A 10,054-nucleotide genomic window follows, 5' to 3' on the forward strand; every position below is an offset into this window, starting at 1 on the left:
CAAATCTCTATGTCATCTTGTAGATGCAGCTACTACGCTATATTTGGAGCCATTTCAAATAACTTTTCTACTTGGAGCTATTCTAAATTGTTGCTCCATTATACGTATCCGGTATCTCTACTCAGAGCTATCTGGATAGGTGTTAAGCTTGCATCGACATAACCCTTTACGACGAACTCTTTTACCACCTCCATAATCGAGAAAATTCCTTAGTCCACTAGTTACTAAGGATAACTTTGACCGCTGTCTTGTGATCCATACTTAGATCACTCTTGTACCCCTTGACTGACTCATGGCAAGGCACATTTTAGGTGCGGTACACAGCATAGCATACTGTAGAGCCTTTGTCTTAAGCATAGGGGACGACCTTCGTCCTTTCTCTCTATTCTGCCGTGGTTGAGCTTTAAGTCTTAACTTCATACCTTACAACTCAGGCAAGAAGTCCTTCTTTGACTGATCCATCTTGAACACCTTCAAGATCATGTCAAGGTATGTGCTCATTTGAAAGTACCATTAAGCGTTTTGATCTATTCTTATAGATCTTGATGCTCAATGTTCAAGTATCTTAATCCAGGCTTTCCATTGAAAAACACTTTCCAAATAACCCTATATGCTTTCCAGAAATTCTACGTCATTTCTGATTAACAACATGTCAACAACATATATTCATCAGAAATTCTATAGTGCTCCCACTCACTTCTTTGGAAATAAAAGTTTCTCATAAACTTTGTATACACCCAAAACTTTGATCATCTTATCAAAGCATACATTCCAACTCCGAGATGCTTACTCCAGTCCTTAGAAGGATTGCTGGAGCTTTGCATACTTATTAGCATCTTTCAGGATTAACAAAACCTTCCGGTTGTATCACATACAACCTTTCCTCAAAAATCGTCGAGGAAACAATGGTTCTTGGCATCCTATCTGCAAGATTTCACAAATAATGCAGTAAACGCTAATATAATTCCAACAGACTCTTAGCATCGCTATGAGTGAGAAAGTCTCATCGTAGTCAACTCCTTGATCTTGTCAGAAAACATCTTAACGACAAGTCGAGCTTTTTAATGGTGACATTTACCATCATTGTCCGTCTTCCTTTTAAAATCCATATGTACTCAATAGCCTTACGACCATCGAGCCGTTCTGCCAAAGTCTACACTTTGTTTTCATACATGGATCCTCTCCCGGATTTTATGGCCTCGAGCCATTTATCGGAATCCGGGCCCACCATCGCTTCTCCATAGCTCGTAGGTTCATTGTTGTCTAGCAACATGACTTCCAAGACAGGATTACGTACCACTCTGAAGTAGTACGCATCCTTGTCATCCCACGAGGTTTGGTAGTGACTTGATCTGAAGTTTCATGATCACTATCATAAGCTTCCACTTCAATTGGTGTAGGTGCCACAGGAACAACTTCCTGTGCCCTGCCACACACTAGTTGAAGAGACGGTTCGATAACCTCATCAAGCCTCCACCATCCTCCCACTCAATTCTTTCGAGAGAAACTTTTCCTCGAGAAAGGACCCGATTCTAGAAACAATCCCTTATTGCTTTCGAATCTGAGACAGGAGGTATACCCAACTGTTTTGGGTGTCCTATGAAGATGCATTTATCCGCTTTGGGTTCGAGCTTATCAGCCTGAAACTTTTTCACATAAGCGTCGCAGCCCCAAACTTTTAAGAAATGACAGCTTAGGTTTCTCTAAACCATAGTTCATACGGTGTCATCTCATCGGAATTACGTGGTGCCCTATTTAAAGTGAATGTGGTTGTCTCCAATGCCTAACCCATAAACTATCATGGTAATTCGATAAGAGACATCATGGTATGCATCATATCCAATAGGGTGCAGTTATGATGTTCGGACACACCATCACACTATGGTGTTCCAGGTTGTATCAGTTGTGAAACAATTTCCACAATGTCTTAATTCTGTGCCAAACTCGTAATTCAGATATTCATCTCTATGATCATATCATAGATCTTTTATCCTCTTGTCACGACGATCTTTCAACTTCACCCTGAAATTACTTGAACCTTTCAATAATTCAGACTCGTGATTCATCAAGTAAGTATACTCAACATCTACTCAAATCATCTGTGAAGTAAGAACATAATGATATCCACTACATGCCTCAGCACTCATTGGACTGCGCACATCAAAATGTATTACTTCCAACAAGTTGCTTTCTAGTTCCATTTTACTGAAAACGAGGCTTTCAGTCATCTTGCCCATGTGGTATGATTTGCATGTCTCAAGTGATTCAAAACCAAGTGAGTCCAAACGATCCATTTGCATGGAGTTTCTTCATGCATATACACCAATAGACATGGTTCGCATGGCTCAAACTTTTCAAAAATGAGTGAGTCCAAAGATCCATCAACATGGAGCCTCTTCATGCGTTTTATACCGATATGACTTAAGTGGCAGTGCCACAAGTAGGTGGTACTATCATTACTATCTTATATCTTTTGGCATGAACATGTGTATCACTACGATCGAGATTCATTTTAGGCATAAGACCATCGAAGGTATTATTCAAATAAACAGAGTAACCGTTATTCTCCTTAAATGAATAACCGTATTGCGATAGACATAATCCAATCATGTCTATGCTCAACGCAAACACCAAATAACAATTATTTAGGTTTTAATACCAATCTCGATGGTAGAGGGAGCGTGCGATGCTTGATCATATCAACCTTGGAAACACTTCCAACACATATCGTCAGCTCACCTTTAGCTAGTCTCCATTTATTCCGTAGCTTTTATTTCGAGTTACTAACACTTAGCAACCGAACCGGTATCTAATACCCTGGTGCTACTAGGAGTACTAGTAAAGTACACATTAACACAATGTATATCCAATATAATTCTATCGACTTTGCCAGCCTTCTCATCTACCAAGTATCTAAGGTAATTCTGCTCCAGTGGCTGTTCCCCTTATTACAGAAGCACTTAGTCTCGGGTTTGGGTTCAACTTTGGGTTTCTTCACTAGAGCACCAGCTGAATTGCCGTTTCATGAAGTATCCCTTCATTCCCTTGCCCTTCTTGAAACTAGTGGTTTCACCAACCATCAACAATTGATGCTCCTTCTTGATTTCTACTTTTGTGGTGTCAAACATCACGAATATCTCAAGGATCATCATATATGTCCCCGATACATTATAGTTCATCACGAAGCTCTAGCAGCTTGGTGGTAATGACTTCGGAGAAACATCACTATCTCATCTAGAAGATCAACTCCCACTCGATTCAAATGATTGTTGTACTCAGACAATCTGAGCACAAGCTCACCAATTGAGCTTTTCTCCTTAGTTTGTAGGCTAAGAAAATCGTCGGAGGTCTTATACCTCTTGACGTGGGCACGAGCCTGAAATCCCAATTTCAGCCCTCGAAACATCTCATATGTTTCGCGACGTTTCAAAACCGTCTTTGGTGCCTCAATTCTAAACCGTTTAACTGAACTATCACGTAGTTATCAAAATGTGTATGTCAGATGTTCGCAACATCAATAGACAACGTTCGAGGTTCAGCACACTGAGCGGTGCATTAAGGACATAAGCCTTCTATGAAGCAATGAGGACAATCCTCAGTTTACAGACCTAGTCCGCAAAATTACTGCTATCAACTTTCAACTAAATTTTCTCTAGGAACATATCTAAACAGTAGAACTGAAGTGCGAGCTACGACATAATTTGCGAAGACCTTTTGACTATGTTCAGGATAATTAAGTTCATCTTATGAACTCCCACTTAGATAGACATCCCTCTAGTCATCTAAGTGATTACATGATCCGAGTCAACTAGGCCATGTCCGATTATCACGTGAGACGGACTAGTCAACATCGGTGAACATCTTCATGTTGATCGTATCTTCTATACGACTCATGCTCGACCTTTCGGTCTCTTGTGTTCCGAGGCCATGTCTGTACACATGCTAGGCTCGTCAAGTCAACCTAAGTGTTTCGCGTGTGTAAATCTGTCTTACACCCGTTGTATGTGAACGTTAGAATCTATCACACCCGATCATCACGTGGTGCTTCGAAACAACGAACTGTCGCAACGGTGCACAGTTAGGGGGAACACCTTCTTGAAATTATTATGAGGGATCATCTTATTTACTACCATCGTTCTAAGTAAACAAGATGCATAAACATGATAAACATCACATGCAATCAAATAATAGTGACATGATATGGCCAATATCATATAGCTCCTTTGATCTCCATCTTGGGGCTCCATGATCATCTTGTCACTGGCATGACACCATGATCTCCATCATCATGATCTCCATCATCATGATCTCCATCATCGTGTCTTCTTGAATTTGTCTCGTCATCTATTACTTCTACTACTATGGCTAACGCTTTAGCAATAAAGTAAAGTAATTACATGACGTTTATGTTGACACGCAGGTCATAAATAAATTAAGACAACTCCTATGGCTCCTGCCGGTTGTCATACTCATCGACATGCAAGTCGTGATTCCTATTACAAGAACATGATCAATCTCATACATCACATATATCATTCATCACATCCTTTTGGCCATATCATATCACATAGCATACCCTGCAAAAACAAGTTAGACGTCCTCTAATTGTTGTTTGCATGTTTTACGTGGCTGCTACGGGTTTATAGCAAGAACGTTTCTTACCTACGCAAAACCACAATGTGATATGCCAATTGCTATTTACCCTTCATAAGGACCCTTTTCATCGAATCCGATCCGACTAAAGTGGGAGAGACAGACACCCGCCAGCCACCTAATGCAACTAGTGCATGTCAGTCGGTGGAACCGGTCTCACGTAAGCGTACGTGTAAGGTTGGTCCGGGCCGCTTCATCCCACGATGCCGCCGAATCAAGATTAGACTAGTAACGGCAAGCATATTGAACAAAATCAACGCCCACAACTACTTTGTGTTCTACTCGTGCATAGAAACTACGCATAGACCTAGCTCATGATGCCACTGTCGGGGAACGTAGCATAAATTCAAAATTTTCCTACGTGTCACCAAGATCAATCTATGGAGTCATCCAGCAACGAGGGAGGAGTGGATCTACATACCCTTGTAGATCGCGCGCGGAAGTGTTCAAGAGAACGGGGTTGATGGAGTCGTACTCGTCGTGATCCAAATCACCGATGATCCTAGCGCCGAACGGACGGCACCTCTGCGTTCAACACACGTATGGAGCAGCGACGTCTCCTCCTTCTTGATCCAGCAAGGGGAAAGGAGAGGTTGATGGAGATCCAACAGCACGACGGCGTGGTGGTGTAAGTTGCGGGATTCCAACAGGGCTTCGCCAAGCGCTGCGGGAGGAGGGAGATGTGTCATGGGAGGAAGAGGGAGGCGCCAGGGCTCAGGTTTGGTTGCCCTCCCTTCCCCCCACTATATATAGGGCCAAGGGAGAGGGGGAGGGCGCAGCCTTGCCCCTTCCTCCAAGGAAGGGTGCGGCCAAGGGGGGGAGTCCCTCCTCCCCAAGGCACCTCGGAGGTGCCTTCCCCCTTTAGGACTCTTCCTCTCCCTTGATTCTTGGCGCATGGGCCTCTTGGGGCTGGTGCCCTTGGCCCATATAGGCCAAGGCGCACCCCCTACAGCCCATGTGGCCCCCCGGGGCAGGTGGCCCCACCCGGTGGACCCCCGGGACCCTTCCGGTGGTCCCGGTACAATACCGGTGACCCCAAAACTTGTCCCGATGGCTGAAATAGCACTTCCTATATATAATTCTTTACCTCCGGACCATTCCGGAACTCCTCATGACGTCCGGGATCTCATCCGGGACTCCGAACAACTTTCGGGTTACCGCATACTAATATCTCTATAACCCTAGTGTCACCGAACCTTAAGTGTGTAGACCCTACGGGTTCGGGAGACATGCAGACATGACCGAGATGACTCTCCGGTCAATAACCAACAGCGGGATCTGGATACCCATGTTGGCTCCCACATGTTCCACGATGATCTCATCGGATGAACCACGATGTCAAGGACTTAATCAATCCCGTATACAATTCCCTTTGTCTATCGGTACGACACTTGCCCGAGATTCGATCGTCGGTATCCCGATACCTTGTTCAATCTCGTTACCGACAAGTCTCTTTACTCGTTTTGTAACACATCATCCCGCGATCAACTCCTTGATCACATTGTGCACATTATGATGATGTCCTACCGAGTGGGCCCAGAGATACCTCTCCGTTTACACGGAGTGACAAATCCCAGTCTCGATTCGTGCCAACCCAACAAACACTTTCGGAGATACCCGTAGTGTACCTTTATAGCCACCCAGTTACATTGTGACGTTTGGCACACCCAAAGTATTCCTACAGTATCTGGGAGTTGCACAATCTCATGGTCTAAGGAAATGATACTTGACATTAGAAAAGCTTTAGCATACGAACTACACGATCTTTGTGCTAGGCTTAGGATTGGGTCTTGTCCATCACATCATTCTCCTAATGATGTGATCCCGTTATCAACGACATCCAATGTCCATGGTCAGGAAACCGTAACCATCTATTTATCAACGAGCTAGTCAACTAGAGGCTTACTAGGGACATGGTGTTGTCTATGTATCCACACATGTATCTAAGTTTCCTATCAATACAATTCTAGCATGGATAATAAATGATTATCATGAACAAGGAAACATAATAATAACTAATTTATTATTGCCTCTAGGGAATATTTCCAACAGATATCCACCCTGACGCCATCATCGTCGCGTTCCACACGAACATGCGCAATCGCAAGATGCGGGAGAAGATGCATATCCACTTGGCGAATACCGTCAACAAACTCTATACGTTGGCTGACAAGTGTGTGCGCGCTGAAGAAGGGAGAAGGCTTCCCGGGGAGGATGATGCTGCCGAAGTTGATTCCGATGATGACGGCCTGACTGCCTTGGGAAAAATTGAAGGCGTAATAGGAAATGCAAGGGAAAATCAGTTATGTCTATGGAAGGATCCGGCAACCCCAACCCCGCCAAGAAATCCAAAACAGAAGGTACTGGCGAGGAAGCAGCTACATGCGCTGATTGCCAGGTCGCTGCGGCGGGAGAGAAAGCTGGCAAGTCCGACGGGCCATACTGCAAGATCCACCATACCAAAGGCCATGACCTCCAGGAGTGCCGTCAAGTACATCAACTGGTTGAGAAACAGAAGGCTCTGTATGATAAGTGGGACAAAGAGAAAGGCTAGGACGGTGCAAGTCGGTCCGGCAAGAAGGGCCGTGGTGGCCGAGAAGGACACCGAAGCAACACTGGCTAGAAGAAAGAAAAGCCCGCTAGGGGCAGAGAGAAGAAAGAACAAGACGAAGAAAGTGAGGATGAGGATGATGAGTCTAGCGTGCAGAATTCCAGAAGGCAACGGAAGCAATGTGCATTGACGGAGGTGCATCTTTGCAATCCTCCCAACGCCAGCTCAAGCAGTGGGCTCAGGAACTCATTGCACCGGAAACGACAGCAGATGCGCGGAATCCTCTCAAGTGGTCCCACGCGCCTAAAATTTTGGATGCAGATGAAGGAAATATGCCCTAGAGGCAATAATAAAGTTGTTATCTATATTTCCTTATATCATGAAAAATGTTTATTATTCATGCAAGAATTGTATTAACCGGAAACTTAGTACATGTGTGAATACATAGACAAACAGAGTGTCACTAGTATGCCTCTACTTGACTAGCTTGTTAATCAAAGATGGTTAAGTTTCCTAACCATAGACATGAGTTGTCATCTGATAAACGGGATCACATCATTCTGATGTGATTGACATGACCCATCCGTTAGCTTAGCACTATGATAGTTTAGTTTATTTCTATTTCTTTCTCCATAACTTATACATGTTCCAATGACTATCAAACGTCACAACATAACGGGGTGATTATAAAGATGCTCTACAGGTGTCTCCGATGGTGTTTCTTGAGTTGGCATTGATTAAGATTAGGATTTGTTACTCTGATTGTCGGAGAGGTATCTTTGGGCCGTCTCGGTAAAGCACATCACTATAAGCCTAGCAAGCAATGTAACTAATGTGTTAGTTGCGGGATGGTACATTATGGAACGAGTAAAGAGACTTGCTGGTAACGAGGTTAAACTAGGTATGATGATACCGACGATCGAATCTCGAGCAAGTAACATACCATGACAATGGGAACAACGTATGTTGTTATGCGGTTTGATCGATAAGATCTTCGTAGAATATGTATGAACCAATATGAGCATCCAGGTTCCGCTGTTGTTTATTGACCAAATATGAGTCTCGGTCATGTCTACATAGTTCTCGAACCCGTAGGGTCCGCACACTTAACGTTCGATGACGATCGGTATTATGAGTTTATGTGTTTTGATGTACAGAAGGTAGTTCAGAGTCCCGGATGAGATCACAGACACGACGAGGAGTCTCTAAATGGTTGAGACATCAAGATTGATATATTGGATGACTATATTCGGACTCCGGAATGGTTCCGAGGTGTATCGTGTATTTATCGGAGTGCTAGAAGGGTTATCGGAACCACCCGGGAAGTTATGGGCCTTATTGGGCCTTAAGTGAGCGAGAGGGAATCCAAGGGCTGGCCACGCGCCCCCCCATAGGCCTAGTCCGAATTAGACTAGGAGGAGGGGCGGCGCCCCCTCCTTCCTTCTCCTTCCCCTGTCCTTCCTTCTTCTCCTAGTAGGACTAGGAAAGGGGGGGTCCAACTCCAACTAGGAGTAGGATTGCCCCCCTTGGGCGCGCCCCATAGGGCCGACCAGACTCCCCCATGCTCCTTTATATACGGGTGCAGGGGGAACCCTAGAACACACAAGTTGATAATTGTTTTAGCCGTGTGCGGTGCCCCCCTCCACAGAAACACATCTCGGTCATATTGTCGTAGTGCTTGGGCGAAGCCCTGCGTCGGTAACTTCATCATCACCGTCACCACGCCGTCATGCAGACGAAACTCTCCCTCGGCCTCAGCTGGATCTAGAGTTCGAGGGACGTCACCTAGCTAAATGTGTGCAGATCGTGGAGGTGTCGTGTGTTTGGTACTTGATCGGTTGGATCGCGAAGATGTTCAACTACATAAACCGTGTTACTTAACGCTTCCGCTTTCGGTCTATGAGGGTACGTAGACACACTCTCCCCTCTCATTGCTATGCATCTCCTAGATAGATCTTGCGTGATCGTAGGAATTTTTTTCAAATACTTGCTACCTCTTGAGCACTGCGTTGGTTTTCCATTGAAGAGGAAAGGGTGATGCAGCAAAGTAGCATAACTATTTCCCTCAGTTTTTTTAGAATCAATGTATCAATCTAGTAGGAGACTACACGCAAGTCCCTCGTACCTACACAAACAAATAAGAACGTCGCAAGCAACACGATAAAGGGGTTGTCAAGCCCTTCACGGTCACTTACGAAAGTGAGATCTGATAGAGATAACAATAATAAGATAAATATTTTTGGTATTTTTATGATATAGATTGAAAGTAAAGATTGCAAAGTAAAATAGATTGGAAACTTATATGATGGAAAATAGACCCGGGGGCCATAGGTTTCACTAGTGGCTTCTCTCAAGATAGCATAAGTATTACAGTGGATGAACAAATTACTGTCGAGCAATTGATAGAAAAGTGCATAATTATGAAAATATCTAGGCATGATCATGTATAGAGGCATCACATCCGAGACAAGTAGACCGAAATGATTCTGCATCTAATACTATTACTCCACACATCAACCGCTATCTAGCATGCATTTAGAGTATGAAGTTCATAGAACAGAGTAATACATTAGGCAAGATGACATGATATAGAGGGATAAACTCAAGCAATATGATATAAACCCCATCTTTTTATCCTCAATGGCAACAATACAATACGTGCCTTGCTGCCCCTGCTATCACTGGGAAAGGACAACGAAAGATTGAACCCAAAGCTAAGTGAGGGAGTCCTGGATTAGGGGGTCTCCGGACAGCCGGACTATATCCTTTGGCCGGACTGTTGGACTATGAAGATACAAGATTGAAGACTTCGTCCCATGTCTGTATGGGACTACACTTGGCGTGGAAGGC

This window comes from Triticum aestivum, chromosome 6A (assembly GCF_018294505.1).
Source record: "Triticum aestivum cultivar Chinese Spring chromosome 6A, IWGSC CS RefSeq v2.1, whole genome shotgun sequence".
NCBI classification, from domain to species: domain Eukaryota; kingdom Viridiplantae; phylum Streptophyta; class Magnoliopsida; order Poales; family Poaceae; genus Triticum; species Triticum aestivum.